The sequence below is a fragment of the Ambystoma mexicanum genome, chromosome 12 (assembly GCF_040938575.1).
Source record: "Ambystoma mexicanum isolate Mex_15411 chromosome 12, UKY_AmexF1_1, whole genome shotgun sequence".
Taxonomy (NCBI): Eukaryota; Metazoa; Chordata; class Amphibia; order Caudata; family Ambystomatidae; genus Ambystoma; species Ambystoma mexicanum.
In genome coordinates, this window is record NC_090936.1 from 964,032,548 (window position 1) to 964,058,432 (window position 25,885).

The 25,885-nt window shown below is 49.0% G+C and overlaps 1 long non-coding RNA gene and 1 other non-coding gene across 4 annotated transcripts in view; both read left to right on the forward strand.

Annotated features, from left to right (window-relative positions):
• Positions 1-25,885, forward strand: part of LOC138514137 (uncharacterized) — a 168,619-nt gene that overhangs the window by 1,424 nt on the left and 141,310 nt on the right. The gene's annotated exons all lie outside the window — the stretch shown is intronic.
• LOC138514880 (5.8S ribosomal RNA) lies at positions 9,652-9,802 on the forward strand. Its single transcript, XR_011282004.1, has one exon. It is a non-coding gene; the product is annotated as a 5.8S ribosomal RNA (ribosomal RNA).

Consider the following 25,885-nt stretch of genomic DNA (forward strand, 5'->3'; position numbering starts at 1 on the left):
GTGGTGTGGCTCTGGGGAGAGGGGATGGGGGCACCTTGGTGTGGGTTTGATGGGAGGGATGGGGCACATTGGTGTGGGTCTGGGGGCACATGGGTGTGTGTCTGGAGGGAGAGATGGGGCACAGTGGGTCTGGAGGGTGGCATGGGTCATCTAGGCGTGGGTTGGGAGGGTGGGATGAGGCATCGTGGTGTGGCTCTGGGGAGAGGGGATGGGGGCACCTTGGTGTGGGTTTGATGGGAGGGATGGAGCACATTGGTGTGGCTCTGGAGGGAGGGGATGGGGCACATTGGTGTGAGTGTGGGGGAGGGATGGGGCACATTGCAGGACTGAGGTTTGGGTCTGGAGGGAGAGATGGGCACAGTGGGTCAGGAGGGTGGCATGGGTCATCTAGGCGCGGGTTGGGAGGGTGGGATGAGGCATTGTGGTGTGGCTCTGGGGGGAGGGGATGGGGGCACCATGGTGTGGGTTTGATGGGAGGGATGGGGCACATTGGTGTGGGTCTGGGGGGAGGGATGGGGCACAGTGGGTTTGGAGAGTAGCATGGGTCCTTTAGATGTGGGTTGGGGAAAATGGGATGGGGCACATTGGTGTGGCTCTGGAGGGAGAGGTTGGGGCACATTGCAGGACTGGGGAGGGATGGTTCATCTAGGTGTGGGTCTGGAGGGCGGGATGGGGGCATCTTGGTGTGGTCTGCAATGGATGGGGGTACATGGGTGTCGATCTGTAAGAGGTAGGGGGCATCTGTTCTGGAGGGTGGGAAAGGGTATCCTGGTGTGGGTGGGGTGGGGACATCTGTGTGCATCTAGAGGGTGGGATGGGGACATCTTGGTGTGGCTCTGGAGGTAGTGGACATATGCACATTGGTGTCGGTTTGATGGAAGAGTTGGGGCACATTGGTGTGGGTCTGCGGGGAGGGACCGGAACATTGGTCTGGGGAGGGATGGGCACATTGGTGTGGATCTAGTGGGGAGGGGTGTGGGTCTGAAGGGAGGGTTGGCGGCTTATTGGTGTGCCTCTGGAGGGAGAGATGGGGGACATTGGTGTGGGTTTGATGGGAGGGACGGGGCACATTGGTGTGGGTCTGCTGGGGGGTGTGGGGCATCCTGGTTTGGGTTAGATGGGGACAACGGTGTGGGTCCGAAGGGAGTGCATGGGGGCACATTGGTGTGGGTCTGTGGAGGGATGGGGGCACATTTGTGAGGGTCTGGAGGGAAGGGTGGGGGGCATCTTGGTGTCTGCCATGGATGGCAGCACATTGGTGTCAGTCTGAAACAGGTTTGGGGCATATGTTGGTCTGGAGGGTGGCATGGGTCAGCTGAGGGTGGGATGGAGCATCTTGGTGTGGGTCTGGAGGGAAGGGAGGGGGCACATTGGTATGTGTTTGAGGGGAGGGATGGGGAACATTGGTCTGTGTCTGGGGTACGGATGCTTCATCTGGGTGTTGGTCTGGAGGGCGGGGTGGGGGCATATTGAATTGTGTATGGTGAGGTCTTGGTGGGGTCTGCAATGGATGGGGGCACATTGGTGTCGGTCTGGAACCGGTATGGGGCATCTGTTCTGGAGGGTTTGGTAGGGCATACTGGTGTGGATGGGATGGGGAAATCTGTGCATATGGTGGGTGGGATAGGGACATCTTGGTGTGGCTCTGGAGGGAGTGGAAGTAGGCACATTGGTGTTGGTTTGATGTGAGGGACGGGGCACATTAGTGTGGGTATGTAGGGAGGGATGGGGCATCCTGGGTTGGATGGGGACAATTGTGTGGGTCCGCAGGGAGGGGATGGGGGCACATTGGTGTGGATTTGATGGGAAGGACAGGCACATTGGTCTAGGGGAGGGATGAGGGCATATTGGTGTGGATCTGGAGGGATGGGGGCATTTTGGTGGGGTTTGCAATGGATGGGGGCACATTAGTGTCGGTCTGAAAGGTATAGGTCATCTGTTCATGTGGAGGGTAGCATGGATTATTGAGGGTGGGATAGGGCATATTGGTGTGTGTCTGGAGGGTTGGACGGGGCACATTGGTGTGGGTTTGATGGTAGGGATGGGGGACATTGGTCTGTGTGGGGGAAGGATGGTTCATCTAGGTGTGGATGGCGGGATGGGTGCATCTCTTAATAATAGCACAACAAAGGGTACTCACGGAGCTGTATCTTCCTCCGCTGGATTCTTTTTTCTTGTCGTATGTTCGAAGTAATGGTATGCCTCCCAGAAAGCGCTGAAGAGACCAGTATCTGTGCTCCTAGCGCCTCGTGGGTGGCACCCTCAGGTAACCCTCCGGGGAATAAAACCCGATGTAGGTGATATTTGCGATCTTCCCTTCTTAGTAGTTGTTCTTGATAAGGATGACAGGGTGGTCTGTGCTTTATGCACCGCAGAGTATCAGTAGGTGCCCTTACAGGAGTACCAGTGATAAATGAAGCTCCGCGGCAATTGGATCCGGAGTAAGCTGAAGTCAGGAAGCTTCCGATGGTGAAGGAGAACACTGCAAAGACCGGAGGTTGTCGTAACAGGAAGGCTCCGGGAGTAAGGAGCTGCACGGCAAGGAACTAGCAAGCGGCAACGGAGCAGGGCTCAAAGCGCGGCTTCAAGAGAAAAGTAGCAATGCAAGAGTTGCCAAGGGGGAAGGGTAAGCAAGGCTAATGGGAATAGCAGCCTAGCGGAATAAGAAGGGAAGGGAAAAGGTGGCTATAACGGAGACAAAGAATAAGAAAGACCGAAGTCGGAAAGGAAAAAAAGGAAGGAAAGTACTGCTGAGCAAGCGGGCGTGATACTAGAAAGCTGCACAAGGTGTGGAGCGAGTAGCGACGCACCTACTTGCTCCCGTGCTGGAAAGATATGGTATCAGGAGAGAGGAGGTTGCCATTTTGGGGAGAACTAGACCTGCATTTATGGTTCACAGAAAGGGAACCAAATAGGCGCAATCTTGGTTTCTGTTTTAGGTAACAGGGATGGTGCAATTTCCAATACCTCCAATAAGACCTTTGGGTTTTCCTAACCGCATCTTGCTGTGTGGATGGAGGGATGGTGAAATCTTGGGGTCTGCAATGGATGGTGGCACATTGGTGTTGGTCTGGAATAGGTATGGGACATCTGTTGGTCTGGAGGGTGGATTGGGGCATCCTGGTGTGGGTGGGATGGGGACATCTGTGTGTATCTGGAGGGTGGGATGGGGATCCTGGTGTGGCTCTGGAGGGAGTGGATGGAGGCACATTGGTGTGGGTCTGGAAAGGGACAGAGCACATTGGTGGGGGTCTGTAGGGAGGGATGGCAGCATCTTGGTGTGTGTCTGGGATGGATGGGGCACATTGGTCTGGAGGGAGTGATGGGACACATTTGTCTGGGTCTGAAGGGTGGGATAGGGCATCTTGATGTGTGATGATGGATATCTTGGTTTGAGTCTGGAGTGCAGGATGGGGGCTTCTTCCTGTGTGAAGGAAGGGTGGGATATCATGGTATGGGTCTCGAGTGGGGATTGGTGGCATCTTGGGGTCTGGCATGGAGGGTTGGTGGCATCTTGGTGGGTTCTGGGATGGGGAATTGTGGTGTGGGTCTAGAGGCATGGTGGCATCTTGGTGTGGGCCTCAGAGGGGGGGATGGGGACATTGCTGTGTGTGAAGGGAGGCATAGAACACATTGGTGTGAATCTGGAGGGAGGGATGGGGACATTGGTGTGGGTTTGGAGGGAGGCATGGGGACTCTGGTCGGAAGAGGGATATGGGCATCTTGCTCTGTGGAGGGAGGATGGGGCATCATGGTATGGGTCTTGAGGAAGGGATTGGGCATTTTGTTGGAGTCTGGATTGGATGGGGCATTGTTGATCTGGAATGGAGGGACGGGGCATGTGATGGGGGCATGTCAGGGAATGATGGAGCCATGTGGGTCAGGATTGGAGCACTCTGGTGGGAAGGAAGGGGGGCATCTGTGTGTGAATGGAGGGATGGGGTATGTATGTCTGGAGAGAAGGATGTTGGTTTATGGGAGGGGTAGGAGCATGTGTGTGTCAAAGGGATGGGATAATCGGGTGTGGGTATAGAGAGAGGGTGGATGGCGCCATCTTGAGTGTGAGTCTGGAGGTAGAGGTTACACATATGGGTGTGGCTCTGAGGGTGTAGCAGCTTGGTCTAGTTATGGAGGGATGAATGTTGGTGCCTTTGTTTGGGTTCGCATGGTGGCATGTGTGTCTGGAGGGAGGTGGCATTTGAATCTGGAACTTGTGTTTGGAAGGAGAAATGGGGCATTTGAGTGTGAATTGGGATAATTGTAGGGCTGGTTATCTGCTTGTGATTGTGTCATTAACAATGGAGCAGCCGGAGGGAGAGCAGCGGGCCCGACCTCGGTTGCATTCCAGATGCGCACACCCACAGCCCGGGGCACCTCCTCCCTCTCCTCACCGATGCGGCTGCTGCATTGGCCGGGGGGCACACTCCCTTCTCCCGCCAGCGGGTGGGCATTGGTGGGCGCACCCCGGTCAGCAGGGAAGCCCCGAGTGGGGGCAGTCAGGAGTCGAGGGAATCCTGACTGCTCTCGAGGGGCGCCTCCCCAGGCAGACAGGGGCCCGGCACGCCAGGCGTGAGCCCTGGTGCAGCAGGCTTACTCGACGGGTGATTGGGCATCGGGGTTCCTGCAGCCCACATCTGTGGTCGAGCGATGGCCAGGCCCGCTGGTGCAGAGGGTGACCATCCCTCTTCCCCAGGTACCTGGAGCTCGGCCCTGTGTGACCAGGCTGCGGTATGAAGACTCTAGCAGTCCCAACTGACACTCTGTCCGTGCTGTCTCTGGCCCACCTCACCGTTGGTTCCCCACCCCAAAAAGGGAAGGGGTCGGGGAAGAATGAGTGGATTGGGCCGGTGGCGGAGCGGCCTTCCTCCATCCCCCTGGGAAGCGCTGTGTTGCTGCAGGCGGCGTTGGAGAGCAGTCGCCGGTGGCCTGAGGGATCAGCAGACGTCGGCAAGCCCTGCCAGGCCCCCGCGGGCCTCCGTGAGTCCTTGCCTGTGATTGCCTAATTGTTTTTGTTTACTTGGCATTCGCGCTCTGAGCGCGCGTTGTGTGTTGCCTGCTCCCCCCCACCCACTTCCTGGTCCTGGTCTGCCTTCCTGCCCGCTCTCACCCCCCTACCCTCCCCCTCCTCCCTCCGCCTATATCCTTCCCCTTCCTGGGCAGCCCCCCTGCCCGGCAGCCCCTGGCTAAGGGCCCATTAGGCAAAGGGCGGCTCCTACGGTTGCGGCTCCCTGTGTGTCTGCAGGTGTCCGCAGGGGACGCCAGGCGCCTGCACTCTCTCGCCACATTCTCGTGTCCCATAGTTGTGGTAAACTTGGTTTTTTCCACCTCGCAGGATTCTCAAACTTAGGTGGCATTTGTACCTAATACACACTCACTGTCTAAATGTGGTAAACTTGGTTTTTTCCCCTCGCAGGATTCTCAAACTTAGGTGGCATTTGTACCTAGTACGCACTCACTGTCTAAATGTGGTAAAGTTGGTTTTTTCCCCCTCGCAGGATTCTCACACTTAGGTGGCATTTGTACCTAATACGCACTCACTGCCTATATGTGGTAAACCTGGGCGTGCCGCTCACTTCCTGCCTGCGTGCTCTTGCTTCGTCTGTCTCCCCCTCCCCCCTTTTTCCCCCTACTCCATGGTGCTCTCTATCTCCGCCATCTTCTCTAACTGCTTCTCTGTTGACTATCCTGCTCTCCTCACTAAATCTGGTAGGAAAAAGTTTAAAAAGGACATCCTGGTCTCCAACCCAGGCCTCCCTATCGCTGACACCTACACTAGTGCCTGCTCCAAGGAAACTCTTACCGACATCCTCTTTTTCGTGCCCTCGCCTGACCTATGGACCCTTCATATGGTCTCTGTGCTCTCTCCTTTCTCCTCTTCTCCCATTAATGGTGGCACCCGTTGGGATGTCCTCTTGGCCTCCTTCCTCTCCTTTAAGGCCATCATTAATGTCTACACTAATGGGACTGTCCTGGTCCAAGGTCCTCAGGCCAACCTTCACCTCTTTGATAGACGCTTCCCACGCCTCATCAACTTCCTTTCCTCTCCTGCTGTCCCCCCTCATCTGTCCTCGGCTACCTTGCCTCTACCCTCCCTCCCTGCCCCCTCTCTTGCTCCTTCTTCACCTCCCTCTTCTACACCTCCGCAGGGCGTACCTCTGATCTGTACCCCTCCCCGGAAATCCTTCAAGGATGGCAACCTTCTCCACATTGCCACACTCAACGCTCGCTCTGCCATCAGGCATTCCTCTGATATCTGTCACCTTCTTGAGGAACTGGACCTTGACGTCCTCGGTCTTACTGAGACATGGTTCACGGCCAGCTCTGTCACCAGCTTTGACACACTCCTACCTGATGGCTACAAGATCCTCTCCCTGCCCAGACCCAACCGTGCAGGGGGGGTAGCCCTTATCTTCCCTGAGTGGATTCCTGCCACTGTCACTCCTACGCAGACCTACTCCTCTTTTGAATGTCTTGTCTGCCGACTCTCTCTCTCCCCTAGCCATTCCCTTACCGTGGCTACTATCTATCGGCCACCTGGTCAAATTTCCTCCTTCCTCTCTGAGTGGGCTGACCTCTCCTCCTCACTCCTGTCCTCTACCACTCAACTCCTCTTTCTTGGTGACTTCAACATCCACCTAGATGCCTCCTGTCCCCCCACTGGACTCTTTCGTGACCTCTGCGACTCTCTCTCACTATCTATTCTCCCGTCTGGGCATACTCATTCTGCAGGGCACACTCTTGATGCTCTGATCTCTTCTGACCTTCCCCTCTCTGTTCCTCTCTCCACTCCTCTCTCCTGGAGTGATCACTTTCTCCTATCCTCCCACCTCACCCTCCCTACCCCACAGGCAAAGCCACCCTCATCATTGCCACCCACCTTCTCGGTCATCCGACCCATGAAGCGCGTGTCAGTTGCGGCTTTCGCTGCCACCTTCTCTCCTCCCCCTCCCCCTTCGGCTGACTCCCACCCTGACACAGCCCTCTCCTTGCTCCACTCTGCTATATCTGATACTCTTGATATCCTTGCCCCTGTCATGAAAATCCACCTGAAGCCCAAAGCCAAATGTAACTCCTGGTATGATTCAGATCTCGTCACCCTAAAACGCAAGTGCAGGGTGGCAGAGAGGAAATGGCGTGCTTCATGTTCATCCTCTGACAAACTGGCCTGCCGCCTGCTCCAAAGGCAATACCGTCTCTCTGTTCTCACCAAGAAGAGAGCCCTTATCCAAGCCCGCATCTCTGCGGCATCTAACAACTCGGCTGAACTCTTTAAAATCTGCAAGGAGCTTGCCAACCCTGCTGCAGTCTCTACCTCTCCTGTCCCCTCCCAGGCCCTCTGCACTGCACTGGCCTCCCACTTCATCTCTAAAACTCAGGACATCCTGTCCTCACTCTCCTCCTATCACCTCCCCCCCCTCTCTTCCCTGCTCCTCCTCTGGCCTTTCTGCAGCCACCCCTCCTCCCTCCTTCTCTGCCTTTCCCCTTTTTTCTGCTGACGAGGTTTCCAGACAAGTCCGATCTATGAAAGTCTCGTCCAAACAGACTCACCCCTGTTCCTCCAAAACTATCAAGGACCACATCGACTCCCTGGCTCCTGCCCTGGCTGACTTTTGCAACCACTCCTTCGCCTCTGGAGTCTTCCCATCCCCCCTCAAGCACTCCCTTGTGCACCCTCTCCTTAAGAAACCCTCTGCCGACCCCTCCTGTCCGGCTAACTATCGCCCAATCTCCATCACTCCCTTCCTGGGCAAGCTCCTGGAGAAACTGGCCATCTCCCAGCTTAACCTCCATGCTGAAGCTGTTGACAGTCTCCATGACCATCAATCTGGCTTCAGAGCGGCCAGAAGCACGGAAACTGCTCTCCTGAACATCCGTGAGGACCTGCTCTTAAACCTCGACTCCAACACTCTGTGTGTTCTCATTCTGCTCGATCTCTCTTCTGCCTTTGACACTGTCAACCATGCCAACCTGCTCAACCGTCTCCGTGATAACTTGGGTATCACTGGTCAGGCTCTGGCGTGGCTGACCTCTTTCCTTTCCAATCGACCCTCCAAGGTCCAACTTGGGTCCTTCCTCTCTGACATCTTTTTCTCCACCTGTGGCGTTCCCCAGGGATCTAATGTCTCTCCCAGGCTTTTCAACCAGTATCTGGCACTCCTTGCCCACCGCATCGCCGCCCTCTGCCCCAACTTTCAGTGCTATGCGGACGATACCCAGCTCATTTTCAGGCTACCCTCGGCCTTCTCCTCTCCCTCCCTCATCTCTGACTGTCTGTCTGCTATCCAGGATTGGTGTGCTGCCAATGACCTCTGCCTTAATGCTAGTAAGACTGAGATCCTACTCATCGGCACACCCACTCCCTCCTTCCCTGCAGCTCTCTGGCCGGCCTCTTGGCCCTCTTCCTGCTCCTACCTGCAAGGCAAAAAACCTCGGGGTCATCTTCGACTCCACACTCTCTCCTTCTCTCCTCATATATCTGACGTCTCTAAGAAGTCACATTACCAGCTGCACCTCCTCTGAGGTATTCTTCCCTTCCTCTCCTTCCCCCAGAAGCTCACTGTCTCCCGAGCCCTGGTTCTCTCGAAGCTGGACTACTGTAACAGCCTCTATCTTAATCTGCCTGCCTCCACTCTCCGCCCTCTGCAACTCATCCAGAACAGAACTGCGAGACTTGTCCTTGGCCTCAAGCCCAGGGACCGTATCTCTCCAGGATTGAAATCTCTACACTGGCTTCCTGTGGCTGCGAGGATTAAGTTCAAAACCCTCTGCATTGTCCACAAGGCCTTCTGGGGCCTGGGGCCTAAATACCTTCAACTCTCTCTTCCTAAATATCTTCCTTCCCGAGCCCTACGCTCATCCGTCTCCAACTCCCTCAGGGTCAGCCACTTCTCGAAGCAACGAGCTGGGGGTAGATCTCTCTCCGCGGCAGGTGCCTCCCTCTGGAACAGCCTTCCTGCCTCCCTGAAACTTGAGGAGAACCATCCCCGGTTCCGGAAGCACCTCAAAACCTTCCTCTTCACTTCTGCTTTCTCTCTCCCTCTCCCCTGCTAAATTCTTCACCAAAACTGCACTGATTCTGCAACTGGGCCACTCTCACCGACCTCGGTCCTGGGCCCAGTCACTCTTCACTTGCACTGCCTCCCTGGCAACCCCTGCACTGCGGGACTGTCTCTGTATCACTTTAGCCCCCCCCCCCCCCTCAGCACTTGTCTGCACTTACCTTGCACTTGTCACCAGCTGGCCCTATTTATTTATTATTATATTTCTATTCTACTACTTGTACTGCACTCCCCCCCCCGCCCCCTCCCCCTTGCACTTTTTCCCTTTCCCCTACCCCTGCACTTGCGGGGTCTGAATGACACCTGGCCTAGTAGGATCGCTGTCTGTCTTCCCCTTGTTGCCCCCTCCCTGCCTCGTCGCGCCTTGAAACACTTGTGTATAGGCGCGTTAAAAATGCCATATATCATATCATATCATACCCTTCCCGGGCTGAGTGTGTGGATTTTGATCATTGTTTTTTTAAACCACAATGGTCTTGGCTGAGCTAGACAGGGCGCTGGGCTGTCTCGCCACAGGCGGCGCTGCCTCCCCCGACCTCTCCTGCACCAGCAGGCTCAGGCCGACGTCTGGAACAAAACAAAAGTTCCCTGTGACTCTTGGCGGTGGATCACTCGGCTTATGATTCAATGAAGAACTCGGCTAGCTGCGAGAATTAGTGTGAATTGCAGGACACAATGATCAACACTTGGAACGCACCTTGCGGCCCCGGGTTCCTCCCGGGGCTACGCCTGTCTGAGGGTCGCCTGTACATCAATCATCCTGGGGTTGCCTCCCAGGGGCTTGGCTGTGGCTGACGCAGGGACCCTGTTCCCTTTGTCCCCCTAAGGTCAAACCCCGATCAGCACCATCACTGGATCCCTAGACCTGGCGCACAGGCTCATTGCCGGCGCGTCCCTGCCTCCCCAGTTTCCCTGCCTCTTGGTGGTTTCGGGAGGGCCGGGTTACCACCGCACCGCCGATGTGGCAGCGGCAGAAGGCCTTAAAGCTTGGTGCACCTTCACTCTACGCCGGGACACCTGGCCGTGCTGTCTGTGGTGTCTCGCGGCTGCCAGCAGAGAATGGCCATGGAGCGCGGGCCTCGCGTCCATGTGGGCTTCAGCCGTAGATCGGGACATCGCACACTTGGCTGCGCCAGAGGCACAGGGCTGGGGCAACCCCCCCATATGGGCCCGAGGCCTGTTGCCCTGAGCTTTGTGCTCTTCTCCACTGCGGCCTCTAAGCATATTACTAAGCAGAGGAAAATAAACTAACCAGGATTCCCTCAGTAACGGCCAGTGAAGAGGGAAGAGCCCAGCGCCGAATCCCTGTCCAGTTTGAAGGTAGGTGACAGTGTTTTATTTGTTCTAATCGCTGCTGCCGGGTTCTTAAATAACAAACAGATATAACACCTGACCACTGGCCCAAACCCCTTTTTACCCAGAATTGAAAACATGTAGTTCCAGGACACAGAGTCAAATGCTTTTTCGGCATGTAAGTGACCGCAGCTGCTTTGACATTCGGGTCCAACTGCGAGGAGATGACGAAAAGCCGTCAAAGATTCAGAGCCGTTGAGCGGGTAGGAATAAAACCTGATTGATTTGTGTGAACTAATTTGTTCATGTGTGGGAGTAGGCGGTTAGTAATGACCTTTGCATATATTTTTGCGTCCTTATTAATTAGTGATGTGGGAGGTGGGGTTTGTGAGGCTTGAGCAGGACCGTTATTATCGCCTCCCGCGTAGTTTCTGGCATTTCTCCTCTCTCGAGCGTCTCCTTCCAAACCTCCAGCAACTTGGGAGCCATTTCCGTCTTGAATGCTTTGTAAAATTCATCTGGGATGCCGTCCGATCCTGGAGTCTTGCCTGTTTGTAAATGTGAAATGGCTTGTTCTATTTCATCCGGCTTTAAGGGACCTTCCAGTAGTGCCCTGTCTGATTCATTTAGCATGGGCAATGGAAATGAGTCCATGTATTCCTGGAGCTCTTCCGGAGTCACTGCATCTGCATTGACGTATAGGTTAGTGTAGAATTGTTGGAACACATTATTAATTGCACTAGGTGTAGTCTGTACCGCCCCGGATAGGTCAACTATGCTCGTTATCTGTCTCATCCCCAATTCTGATTTCTCTTAGCGCTCCAAAGGACTGCACCATCAGTAGGCCCCTCAGCCACACTTTAACAGTCTCCCAGACCAATCTACTGGGTATGGAGTTGTATTCCGTTGAAAAAGTCTTCAATCTCGATCCGGAGAGACTCTATATTGGATTCATCCTTCAACAGATCTGGGGCATTTGCCAGTTTTGGGTAGTATGTTCCTTGTTTCTGGGCACCAATTCCAGGAGAACCGGCGAATGGTCAGACAGCGTCCGTGGAAGTATTGTGCATTGTCTCGTTTCCGTGACTAACTAAGGGGTGCATGGCCAGTAGTCGATACGGGACCTTGACCCCCAAGTAAAACGTGTATTCTCTGTCCTGCGGATGCAGTTCTCTCCACGTAACAACGGGGGGCAACGTGGCCATTATCTGGAGCACCATCATCGCCGCTTTGGATTGCTGCCTGTGACCCGTCGGCGTACGGTCTGTGACAAGGTTCAGTATCAAATTGCGATCACCGCCCCAGATCACTGCAGCTGAGCCCAATGGTGAAAGCAATTCCATATTCTGTAAGTAGAACTCTGGAGAGTCCAGATTTGGGCCGTAGGTGTTAACAATAGCGACTTCCTTGTTGTGTAGTTGCCCCCATACAATTACGTATCAACCCTCATCATCCACAACGCATTTAGACATCTGAAAGTTAGTCCGTTTGTGCACCATTGTGAGGACTCCCCTCGCACATGTAGAGTAGTTTGTGGCGATTTTCACGGGGCCCCATTTGTGTGCGAACGTAACTGTTATTTTCTTAGTAGCGTGCGTCTCCGGTAGAAGAAGGATGTTGGCTTTGTGATGGTTCGCATATACAATTATTTTCCTCGCCGTTATCGGATGTACCAGGCCTCTGACGTTCCACGTAAGGAGTTTAGTCCCCTGTACCCTCTGTGGTAATGCCATTATAATTCTGTTGCGGTTCACGTGTCGGACCGTATGTCTCTGTGTTCTGAGTGCAGCTCCTGTCCCATTTCTTTCGTCGATCTCATCTAATCTCCAATGCAACCGCGGTTTCGTGTTGTGGTGTTTACAATTGGTCCATGCATTGTCGCACAGTGCTTCCCCGTTAGAACATAGGCAACAGGCCTGAACTTTTCCCCCAGGATGGGCCATGATAACCTGATTCCGGCATTCTTTGCTACTGCAAAAATCCATAAAGGCATTTTACCGCCCCCTGGACGCCCGATTGTTTCAGGCATCCAATCCATACTGGAACCATTATCCCAGTATGTAGATTACTTCATTAAAAATTATGTACCAAAAATGAGAGCCTATACAAAGCATTCCACGGCCATGCGTGTCCTTTTGGATACCTTAGCTTTTCACAAAGATAATGAATGGTTGGTCACCATGGATATCGAGTCGCTTTATACTAGAATCCCTCAACAAGTGACTCTGTCAATGGTGAGACACATCCTGGAGTTAGGGATAGATCTGCACAACGTCCCTTCCACCTTTATATTACAGTTGGCAGAAGTTGCAGTGACCTGGAATTTTTTCATATGCAACAAGGTTTTTTACCCGCAAATATCCGGGACGGTAATGGGGGCCACGTTTGCCCCCAGTTTTGTTAATCTGTACGTGGAAGCCTTTCAGAAAAATTGCATATGTCACAAGACCAATCCTTTTCTGAAACAGATAATTATCTGGCGACGTTACATAGATGACGTGTTTATGATTTTCAAGGGTACAGCAGAAGAACTGCATACATTTCATGAATGGATTAACACTTGTAATGAACATTTGAAATTTACCCGTGAGCCAAGTAAAGAAAGTATCAATTTCTTACATTTGTCAATTACAACAGACAATGGACATCTAATTACTGAGGTCTATAAGACACAGACCGACAGGAACTCTTTACTTCTAGCTACACCCTAGAGTGTTAAGTCACAATATGCCCTTCGGGCAATTTTTGCGTTACAGAAGACTCTACACAAACACAGAAGAGTCTGTGACACAGGGCAAGAACTTGAAAACACAACTGGCTAGTCTGGGATATCCGAAGAAAATTATTGATACAACCTATAAACAAACACAAAATATCCCCATAGAGGCAACACCCTAAACAACTGAAGTGGGATAATATCACTGCTGTTCTTAATCAGTCACTGCACATGAATAAAATAAAAAAAAGAGATCAGGTTACTATGGCCCATCCTGAACACAGGGGGATCATCCACTTGCAGAACACGTGTTTGCTTTCAAACGCAGACTGAATGTAAGAGACAAACTGGTCAAAACCCTACGCGAAACCAACACTAAAACATCCTACACAGCCCACCCTCTGGAACACCAACCCAGTTACAGGACATGCACTGTGGGGTAGTTGCACTATGTGCCCGCAAACACAATCGAGTACACACATCGATATAGGATTCAAAACTCCATGGATACAGAGATCTTTTACATACGGTAACTGTGTGAGATACTGAATCACTTGTCCATGTAACTTACGATATGTTGGCATGACAATGCGACAAGTTAAGAAAAGAATGATAGAACATTGTTCGTGCCTACACACTAAGAAGCTTACTGCACCTCTAGTGGCCCATTTTGTAGAAAAAGGCCATGGGCCAGATGATTTCCGTTGGACAGTTCTAGAAAGAATACAAACCCCTAGACGTGGGGGTAATTTCCACAGTATGCTCCTCAAAAGGGAATAGAATTAGATTTTTAGAATGGGGAACCACAAGTCTCGGCTCAATGAACAAATTCAGTGGGATGATTTGGCTGTACTCCACACATAACCCACACTCAACATGTGTGATTTTACACATGCCCGGCTAGTGTGCCTCTTAACATATATGGGCATAGATATTTTATCTAATGGCTGGCCCGATGTGTTCTTCACCCCCCACCCTCCTTGAGGGCTACGGACTGGCATTTCTGGGCAATCTTTGACTGGCAGTAGCAGCTTACAGCAGGAATGTACCCAGATATTTATTTGGTCAGATTGTTGCCTACACAATTAACTCTGTATGCTTAGCGCAATACACCAAAGAAGATTGGACTGTTATCATTATTTAGGACTACATTGAGATACGCATGAGACATCTTTTATTTCCATACACAGCAACATGTACCGATTTAAGATGGCGGCCGCGGTCTGGGTAGGCAGCCTGATTGGCACCATTCACTTCAAACAATATTATTTTTCTACCTCACGGCATGTCTAACAATATTATCCAGCACCTATCTATTTCCGCCAATTAATCCATCGCAGGATAGTATTTAGATGGGCAGACTCGATCGGGTACAGTTTCCTGATCCAATATGGCCATGTGCATTTGTATGGAGAGACGGGCTAGTTCGCCATATAGCGTACCAGGCTTTACAGACCATAGAGATGCTGACAAGACTGCACACTCAGCCGAGGAAACGCCAGTGGAATTCTTTCAAATTTTAGGTAAGCGGATTGGGTACATCTAGGTCTAGATATATACACCTTAGTCTGATTAGTCCTTATGACCTTGTTTGATGTACTCTGTAGGTGAAACATAAGACACACTACAAGCCGTACCTTGGAACAGCTTAGACATGACATGCACCAGGAGTAATTACATCTCCCCAGACGTACGAAAAACGAGAGATTGTATTGATTACGTTACCCTATAGGTAAGCGTTTTCCTGCTTTTGGTGCCTGTTAGGGAGAATTCTCTCTTTAGGCTGAATTTCCTAACCTAGTGAGTCCCCCAGCAGCTTTGCTGGATTTCTGGAGTTTGTTTTTTTCTCCTGCCAAGAGTGAGACTCTTTTTCTCCCACTCTTGGACATGATTTATGGTGTTTCTTTGACTGTTAATGTGTTTTATGGGCTATGGGGTCCTTTACTCCATAGGGTCTCGTGTTTTTACTATGTGTGTTACACAGCACCCTCCGTGCAGTGACACAGGGGTGTCATAGTGACACCCCACCATAGACTCCATACCCTGGGACTGACTGCTGTCTCCCAGGGCATGTAAAGTCACCATTGGCTTTGCTAGTCCCAAATTATTAACAGAAACCAGTACAAACCATCATATTGTGGACGTACTGGTCGGAGCAATTCGATTTCCCTGGGGTCTGTTAGACGAGGGGGCACGTCTCCGTCCCCCCTGATCGAGTTTTGGCTGGTGGCAGTGGATACTACTTTTTATATTCGACCGAGAATATATCCCTATGGGATTTTCCCATTGTTCGAGGCTACCAACTTTAATTATTTAATTCTCATAGCCTCGAACATACCGCCGGTTTATTTAATTGTTAATTTGCCGGTTGGTATTTTTTGCCAGGACTCGATTCTAAAATGGCGTTTGTGTTCTCTTCTGTGACTCCAACCCAAGTCGAGCCCTTTGTTCCACGTTTTGGCGGGCTTCTCCACAGAAGCCTCCAAAAGTGGTGCCACTCTGTCCGAGTACCACAGGAGGTGTGGGAGGGGGTTTAGGCACCCTGGACTGAGTTACCTTGGTAACTCAAGTCGCACACCACTTAGCATGTTTGATTGACAGCTAGGCTGAGTGAATGGGGGTATGCTGCATAAAAGCAGGGCTTTGGGGACTGGATCTTCAGAAGTCGCCACAGGACCTGCGAATCCGACGAGGGAGAAGCTGAGCCGACCTACCACGATGACGCCACCGGTGGAGCCCTGCGGAACCGACTCACCACTTCCTGACGACAGAGAAGATCTCCCGGCTGGAGAGGCTTGTTCCCCTGACTGGTGGGCACAACCAGTTTACCTTCTCTTCGCACCCCAGACCGGCTTGTGGTCGAATTGCCTGTGCCAAGCACCCCGGCAACCGGATAGCCCCTTACCACTGACCCGTGAATTACAGGACCGCTCCTTTTACCTGAGAAACTCCGCGGCTGGTTTCTTCCCTGGCAGTGCAACGGACTCCTGTCTTCCTCCCCGACGAGATCTTCTCTTCCCCCGGACGAAGCACCGACTTGCATCCGCTGCCAGGAACAACTGCCCCCGCTGGAGTATTCTCACCACTTTAAGGTACCGTGTCCGCCAGGCCTCTCTTTCTAAAGATTGCTACAAGGTAATAATAACCCCTTAACCTTCTGGACTGGGCTGCCCGCCTTGACCCTCTAACTGGTCCCTTTCTTTGGTCCAACTCTTTTTGAACCTTTTCAAGGCTTTTGTGCACGGCAACCGTGTGACCTTTGACACATTTCGTTTTGATCCTCTTAAAGCGGATCCGGCCTACTGACTCTAAACTCACGGTGTTACTTTGCCTTTCTCTCTTGTTGTGTTCGTGAAAAAGTGTTGGGATCTGTTTCAATTTATTCTCTGCTTTTCTCTCCCTTTTTAAAACGAATTATTAGAGTACCATCTACGTTAAGCGCTCACCGCTGTCTGAAAATAAGTGGGGCTTTACTTAAGACTTGTCTAGTATTCTTTTAAGGGAGTGCATATCTTTTAGTGACCGTGTTTTTGGATTGCTTACTATTAGTGCCTGTGTGTTTTTCTAGATGTGGTTTTAAATAAATTTACACCAAGCTCTGGTCCGTGTTTACTTGCCCTAGTGTGTTCTTTTGACCTATTGTGAATACTCTGTATACTGCCTAACTCTTCTTTAGGGAAGTCTGACTGCTCAGCCACAGCTACCAAGTGAATCTGTGTGGTACAGACTGCTACCAAGTGGGTTTACTGCCAAACACCTGTAGTCCTAAATCTTTTGCAGTGGTCCCAGAGGGAACTGCACAGGTTTCTGCCTAACAGCGCCATTATGAAACGGCTCAGCAGAAAAGCCGTATTAGCAACATGCCTAAGTTTTACCCATGTATTTTTAGATGATACAAGACTCAACAAGGAACACAGTCCTCTTATGTACCACGCCTGGGAGAAATACACGTGCCTTTTACCCCTTGCCACATGAATTAGAACTTACAAGAGAGTGCATAGATCACGTCTAGATATAGGTAAGTGAGTCCTCTTGCAAGCATTTATTAACAGCTGAGGAATGTCATGCTGGTACTAAGTGGTGCAATCTTTACTTACGGATCAGTAGGCGATACGAGATCCCACGGAGACTGAAGCACAAAATACCGAAGTTGGCAGACATTATTTCGGGTAGGAAATCCAGTACTGTCCATCTTGGGTTGCATGCGGATTACACCATCACTGAGAGGTGTTTTTAAGTCTCTGAGAAGTGGTCCTGTAAAAAAAAAACACAGTATCCTTCACTTGAAACCACAGGACCATATTAGCTTTTTCTTCCCCCTCCTCCCCACTTCCCCTTGGTTTTGCATGAATCTGGTGCTTATATTAGGACACTTAGAGATTTACCTTTTAGTTATCACACTATAATAAATGTATATTTGAAATAATATACACAGATGTAGCATGTAGGAATTCATATATGCATGCTGCCACAGGGTGGTATAGTTACCCTGATGTTTCTCTATCTTTTGTCTCCCACACAGGAAGTGGATGTGTCACCTGAATCACTACGTTGATTCAGAGAAGGAGCAATTCCCTACTTCAAATATCTATGGTCATAAAGAAGATGATTTCAGTAACTAGGATTATCGAAACCGGTCTACCAGATCAGGCATGAGTGTTCTCATGCAGATGATTATGACTACTTCAACATATCTGGACACGTCACGAATATTGTTTTATTACTAAATAGCTGTACCAGCCTCTTAGACTTAGAACACTAAAATGCTCTTCATTAAGAGCGTCTATCAGAATTAGGTGTGAGTTGCTATGACTACCTCTAAGAACTGGTGATTAAAACATATAGAGAAATTCCAGATAGAGGATCAGCCCATGACACTTTGAGGAAGATAACATTGAATGTTTTTGAAATCTTTCTAGATTACTTTTTGGTGACCTATATTCAGATATTTTATTTTATTGTTTGAATGTTGGATAGGGTTATTTCTTTCTGCTATCCCTTTTAGATAGGCGGTGCACAAGAGAGCCATGGGGATAGGGACAGGGTGTCCTTCATTTTAGGGATAGTCTGTTTATTTTTCAGTGATAAGATAATTGACTTGTCTCTTCTTGAGTTGGGTTCTTCTACACCGTTCTTTTGTGCTACAATACAGTGCCTTAATGGTAGGAATGTATAGAGGACCACATGATCTTTAATTAAGCCCTAGGTGTGTTTTGTATAAGCTGCTGCTCATATTTTGCAAGAACGTTCAGTGGCAGCAGAGCTCTTTGCTGGTGCATTTCGATTTTTGTGGAAATAACTTTGTTCTCCCTGCAAGTGGTGTACTGTGCTTTTTTCCGTAGTGGGTTGTATTTTTTTCTGGTATGAGCGTTGAGCGTCTCTACAGCGTACAGCCTTCAATATTTGGAAATATCACATCGAACCCTTAAATCTGAAAGAGAAAAACACACAGAGAGAGCAAGAGGGAGCTTGTGGGAGTACTAGGATGACACTCTGTGAGAAACCGGAGGGTAGTCTCCCAGTAAAACCTAGAGAATCCCTTATTCAGGTGGCCAGGACATGGCCATCGCTATTGGATCCAGTTCCTGGGGGTGGACCAGTGGGGAAGAATCTTCTGGGTAGAACTAGGGTTATGCTTGAGGGAATACCCCAGGTGAGACGCGGTACCATCACAGAAAGGATGGTGAGGGGAACGAAGTCCCACTCGCCATCTTTTCCACCCATTGAACCTTCGTTACCCAAAGGTAAAGCCAACAACCCTTTCTGGAAACTTTATTTTTTGGTAAACTTATTTTTTTAACGTTATTTTCATTGCCATTTTAAAGTTTGAACATTAACACTCCCATTCCCCGCAGACCTCCCCTGGCCCTGTGCCCCCTCTCCCCACCCTTGGATCACTGCGCTGCATATCTTCTGAAGTGAGTGCTCAGGGTATAATGGGTCGTAGTCTACAGTATATCTGATATTCTTAGTCTCTGAGGGCACCGTTGTTCACGGTAGTCTTTGCGCAGGAAATTCAGGACCAAGTCCTACTCACTCCTGAATTTAGCGTAATCCCCCTGGATAGTGTATGTTACCAATTCCAGAGAAGTATAGTGCCACATTTTTGCTATCCATTCCTGTTAGTTGGGAATCGTAGTTTGTTTCCACTTGTGCACAATTAAGGAGAGGGCTGCCACGCTTAGGACCATGTAAGCTTTCCTCTGTGGTTTGGTCAGGAGTGAGTCCAGTATGTCACTCGGACCCAGCATAACTTCTCCATATTCTCTCTGTATTTGGGGGCCAAAGATAACTTTAATTTTTTTGTTAACCACTTCCCAGAACGGTTTTAAGATGGGGCAGGACCACCAGATATGGAGCCACGTCCCTACTTCTTTGCATCTCCGCCAACACATGTGAGATACTGAGGGATATATTTTATGTTGCTTCTGCAGTGTTAAATGTCACTGCACCAGTATCCTGGTCCACATTTCTCTGATCTGCATCCGTCTCATTAATTTGGGGATTCGCTGCCACACTTGCCACCACTGTTCTTCGGAAATCGGGAGAGAGAGCGTGTCTGCCCATTGTTTCATATAGGGCCACTGAACTTGGGCCGCTGGCGTGGTGAATATTTTGTACAATTTGCTAATCATTTGTCTATCAGCCAAATTTGTTAACACATACTTTTCTAGCAGAGTAAACTCTCTGGTGGTGGCTTGTTTCATATCTCGAGAAGATAGCCAGTGGCGCAGTTGAGCATTGCAATACCGGTCCTCCTCCCTCAGCCCCATAGTTTGTTTGCAGAGTTGCGATGACTTAACTTTCTGCCCCTCCATCCTGTCCCTTGCGGGAGTGCAGCCTGTCTTTTCCCACCTGGCATGCTCCTTTCACCAGCCCCAGGTTGAACTGCGAATTCCAGAATAGAGGCGTAAACGGTGATGGATAGCACGTGACCCCTGCCTTTTTAACCATATTATCCCATGTGTCTCCCACCAGGGCTGTATGTGTAATTTTAATTTATTAATCTACAGTGTGTGGTTACTATTTGTTGCTCCTTATTACTAATCAGGTATGGGCAGTCTAGTGTAGCAGTGTTACAAATTAATGTCTCTGCCCAATTAAGTTTCTAATGTAGGCTAACGTAGGGTTCTCGTTAGGTCACTCCTCTTATATCTTCTGATCAGGGTGGGCATAAATCTGGAGTACTCATTAGTTCATTCAACATTTGTCCCCAATCCATCCCCCTGTCTTCCTCTGTTGAGGTCTGACCTTTTAGTATTTCCATCTCTGCCATTCCCCAGCGGTGTGCATCTTTTATCCATAGTTGTATAGATGGGTCTCCCGGGTTCTTCCATGAGATTGCTATCCTGCGTTTGGCCAGTATAAATAGAAAGGACACTATCTTCGTTTTGGTTTTGGCCCTCTTGCCTCCAGGTAGTATCTCCTATAAGCATGTTTTGATGTGCGGGTGTACCCGCTATGAGCCCAGGAGTTGGCTTTAGTTACTACTTCCTCCCAGAATGTCCCAAACCATGTGCCAAAATCCCGCCGAGGCCACCATACATCGTGGGCAAGTGTGTGAATGTTTGTAGGTTAATGATATGGAGTCGTATATACTCTGTGTATAAAGTTGTACTGTATGAGACTGAATCTGGTGTTTCTCGACACCTTTTGAGTTTCCCATATTCTGGCTCACTGTTCTTCGGGATTCTCCTTCCCTACATCCCTTTCCCATTTAGCTTTGACTCCTAGTTCTGGGTTTTTCTTTTGATTCCCCCATTTGTTGATCTAAACTTGAGACCAATCCCTTATTGTTACCTGTATCTAATATCTGTTGTATTAGGGAGTTATGTTCCGGTTCCTTTGGGGTCTCATCCCACAAGGCAGCCAATCTGTTCAGGCGTAGCTCAAGAAAGCTCCTCCGGGCATGCCATACCGTTGATGCCACTTCTGGAAGAGATACAAGTTTCCCTTCTTCGTAAAGATCCACTAGTCTTGTGCACCCTTTGTGTCATAATTTAGAGCATAGCATTGGGTCAAAGCTCAGTGGCAAGTCCAGGTTGTACAACTAGGAGCACAGTAGTTTCCCTGGTATTTGTTTCCAAATCTCTCTTGATACTGCAGATATCTCCCTCTTTCCTATAGTTGCCATCAGGTCCCACAACAATTCTATTCCTTTCCGATATGACCTACGAAGAGTGGTTAGTGCAACGCGTCTTCGATTCGATCCCCATAGTAGTTCCCCCTATTTTGGTGTCCAGCATTTTAAAGAACACTTTCTTAATCTTATACAGTATGTTAATGAAATAGTAAAGTAGTCTGGGTAGTATCACCATCTTGCACAGGGCAATTTTCCCCATCAAGGAGAACAGAAGGGATTTCCAGAATTCTATTGAGTCTCCTATGTTGGACAGTGCCCTCCCGGTGTTGAACATAAAGGTCTCCACTATTTCATGGAAAGTTGTAACTCCTAAATAGCGGAAGGATCCGAGTTCCCAGTGAATCCCCCATTGTGGGCGTAGATCTACGGGGTGTGTGCGAATGGATCCAAATGGGAACACTAGGGATTTCTCTTTGTTCACATGGTAGCCCAACAGCTTTCTAAATTGGGGTAACTAATGTATATCAGTGTATTGTCTATGCATAATATATCATTATATGCAATGCCTCGGACCCCAATCTCTGTTTCCTGTATATATTCCCTGAAATATCCTGCCAAGGGTTCCAGTGCTAGCACGAACAGTATTGGTGATGCTTGTCTGGTGCCTCTTTCTAGTGTCTATTTTTTGGATATCCAGTGGCCTGTTTTGACTCTTGCTTGGGGGCTTGAGTATAGTAGCTGTATCCACTGCAATGTTTGAGGTCCCATCCCAATCTCCGTTAACACTCTAAATAGCCACGGCCACTCCACTGAATCAAAGGCACTAGTGGCATCTAATGCCATCAAGGCTAGTTCTTCCGCCGAATGTTGGAGTAGTTCCATCCCAAAGTGCAGTCTCCTGATGTTCATGGAGGTGTTCAGTCCCCCCTACAAAACCACATTGATCTGGGTGCACTATATTGGGGACCCCCTCCTCCAGTCCAAATGCTATAATTTTCCCTAATATTTTCGTGTCAATGTTTAATAGCGATATAGGCCTATACGAACCACAGTAATTGGTCTTTTTGGGGTTTTAGCAGAAATGGGATTAGGGCTTCCCTCATTGATTCATGGAGGATTCCCTGGGTGAATGCCTCTTCATATACTTTCTTTAGCACTGGGAGTAGGATATCTGCATATTCTAAATAATATTCAACCGGGAGACCGTTCGTGCCTTGGGATTTGCCCTTCTACATTGATCTTAATGCTTGCTCAATCTCCCCAACCTCTATCAGCGCTTCTAGTATCTCTCTTTGGGGTTCCATCAACCTAGGTATGTGTGCTATTTCTAACAAGTCTGATGCCTCCTCTTCCAAGTACATGCCTTCACTGGAGTATAATTTCACATATTATTCTTGGAACATCTGTTGTTGTATGACTACTCTAGATCTCTGTCATAAATTTGCTTGCTTGCCTCCCTCAGATGTTCTTTTCGGATCAGCCACGCTAGTAGCCAACTTGCTTTATCGCCTTCGCAGTGTATAATCTTGGTGTATTGATTCCTGTCAAATTTGGATAGTGTTTCTTGGTGTGTGTTTTGGGTAGCGATTGCTCTTGCTAGGTCTAAGCCCACCTCTTTCCCTACACCTAAATTGGTTTCCAAATCCCTGATCAATCTTTCTGAGTAGTTTTAGTTTCTGGGATAGTTTTTCTTATTCCTACGATCTTGGATATGCATACCCCCCTTACTCATATCTTGAGAGCTTCCCACATAGTACCTACCTTGTCCACTGAGCCCTCGTTTCCCAAAAAAGAGATAATCTCCTCTGTGTGTCGGGGTAAATGTCCTGTCCTGCAGTGATTCCACTTTTAATCTCCAGGTTTGTATTGCCGGGCGCTGACGTCCCATTTGTAATGACGTAACCAGGGGGGGCAAGGTCAGGGATGTCATTTAGGGGTCACCAGGGTTCGCACCTGCTACCTCTGTGGTCTCCCTTGCTACCCCTAAAAATAAATAAATAAATACATAAATAAAAAAAACAGTTTAAAAATGTCTTCTTTTCTTTACATTTTTAAAAAAAAGTTTTAATGAATTAAATTGAGGCTCCTGACCTGTGGCCAGCAGCATTTGGCACTTTGTTTCTGGAGTGGCTGGTTTTCTGATAGCTTTAGCCGTTAAGCTAGTACAATGGGTTGGGCGCTCGCTGCTGCAATGTGTGTGTGTGATCTACAGGTTTCAGGTTTGACTCCCAGCAAGGTCAACTCAGCCTTTCATCCTGCTGAGGTTGATAAATGAGTACGGACACAAGTTGGGTAATATTGTATGTATGTTTATACTACATGAAGCGCTTAAGCGTAAGTGCTATATAATAACACATCATTATCGTTTGACCTTGGACGTCTGCTTGCATTCACAGTAATTTGGTAATATGGGCCTATACGCGCTGATATTAATGATGCATATGGTGATTCATTCTTGCATAAATAAATATCACTTTACAGTGATAGCGTACCCATATGTTTCGTAGTACTTAGAAAGAATGCTATGTGATGCCATTTACTTTTTTGTCAAGGAGTGAAAAGTCGTGTGCCATTGCTTCCCGTGATGTCACTTTGGGGTGGGGTGAAATGACATCACTTCCTGTGATGTCATCAGAAGTCAAGGGTTGTGTGATGTCACTTCCGCTACCTCTGGCATTTTGGTGAAATGACGTCCCTGGGCATGGTCTGATAGCACCCTCCCTAGGTATTCCGTCAGGGAATATCTGTGTGCGTTCTCTGTAACGTAAATAGATGGTCTAGGCGAGTATGTGGTTTTGGGTCTATTTGACTTAAAACATTTGACCTAATCACGTTTCCGTGAATTTATTTTACCTTGGTCTAAAATGCTGGAGAAGACCCCCCACTTCGCCTCAACCTAACCTATACCCTTATCCACCCCAAATATATATTAAATTTGACCAAAAAAAGGTCAAACAAATTAGATCAAATGTTTTTAGGTCAATTATGCTAATACCGAGAATGTGCCCATGTACTGGTGAGTAAAATGAATAATCCCTGTCGTCCACATGTGACCATCTCCATAATTCCTGCAAATCCAATTTTGACACCATTCTGTTAAGGGAGTGTGTTGAGCGCGGTCGCTGATGGGCCCCTCTTCCTGTCCGTTCTCTATCTGGGTCTTGATAGCAATTGAAGTTGCCACCCCAGATGAAAATGTCTTCCCTGTCTCCGCCCATGAATTCCCCCATCTATTGGAAGCATTCATCATTGTCTGTTAGGTGCATACAAATTCAGTATGCAAATAGTTTGCCCTTCTAAGCTACCCTTTAACATAAATGTGCGCCCTTCTGTGTCCCCCTTAGTAGCTTCCAACTGTAGTGGTATTTTGACGTCTACCCAAATCAATGCCCCTCTTGAATATGTTGAATATGATGATCCCACCAGTATGCCTCCCCATCTTTTACGCAGATCTACAAGGTCATCCTCACTTAAGTGCGTCTCTTGTAGCAACGCCACTTGAATGTCGTGTCCGTGTAGGAATTTTAAAACTCTCTGGAGCGGTTAGATCTATTGCCCAGGCCACGTGTATTCCAAGTTCCTATTTCTGTTGACATTTGTTTATTTGATATGACTTCCCAACTGAATCTTCCCACTTAATAAAAAGATTATACATTGCCCTTTGTGTCCCCATCTGTAACCACCTACTGTCCAACTGGGCTTTCTTCAAATATAAACTAATGTCCAAACTATAGTTATGCCGATCATTCTTTGCATCGTTGACCTGTTGCCAAACTATTGTTTTCAGTAAAATCGTGCTGTCCTTCCCTTTTTTATTTTTCCCTTCCCCCAACTTTCACTTCCCCTCTCCTGGCTCCCCCTACCCCGCCCCCGCCCCAATTCTTAGCCTTACATTTTTCTTCAAGTAAGAGTCTTCTGCTTTAAGCTGTGGCGGACGTCCGTCACTGAACGTCTTCAAAAAAGATACTGGTTTGACTGTTCGACCTTTTAGGCTCGCTTTTGTGATTGTGGGGCCTATGGGACTGCAGTCAGGGGCTTGGCCTATGTGTTGGCCCCGGATTCTGGTTATTCTCCACTCCTCTTTCAACAGTGTCCACCGTTATCATCTCTTTAGTCATCTTCCACTCCTAGATTTCGTCATCATTTTTGATTTTTCACTGTTCCATTGTGTTCCCGGGTTATCAACTTGTCCGTATTTAGTCTCTATCCAGGACCATGCTTCTTTAGCTGACAGGAAGAAGTGTGACTGGTTGTCTGCTAGTGCCTTTAACTTTGCTGGGAAGAACATTGTGTATCTCGGGCCATGTTCGCAGAGCTTTCCCTTTATTGAATCGAAAGGTTGTCTCCGTTTCTGTACTTCCTGTGTGAAGTCTGGAAATATCAGGATCCGCATGCTATCTTTTTAAAAAAAACATTATTTATTCATTCACAATCAGTGTTTCATGGCAGTAGTGACACATATACCTTAATAAATGTTAACATGCAGTTGTAGTGGTCACTTATACATAGGTACTGTTAGGGACGCCAATTGTGTATTTATGATTCAGTCAAACATTAATTATAACATTTCAACAACTTTTCATCCCCCCACCCCTTCCCACCCAAACCCTGATTGATATGGTCTGGTCTACATATCGTTCGGTAGTGTCAATGTGTCCTTTCAATAGACGTAGCTCGTTGGTTTGGGTTCCTCTGGGCTCGATTTGGTGTCCTCAGTTTTGTAGTGTTCTCAGT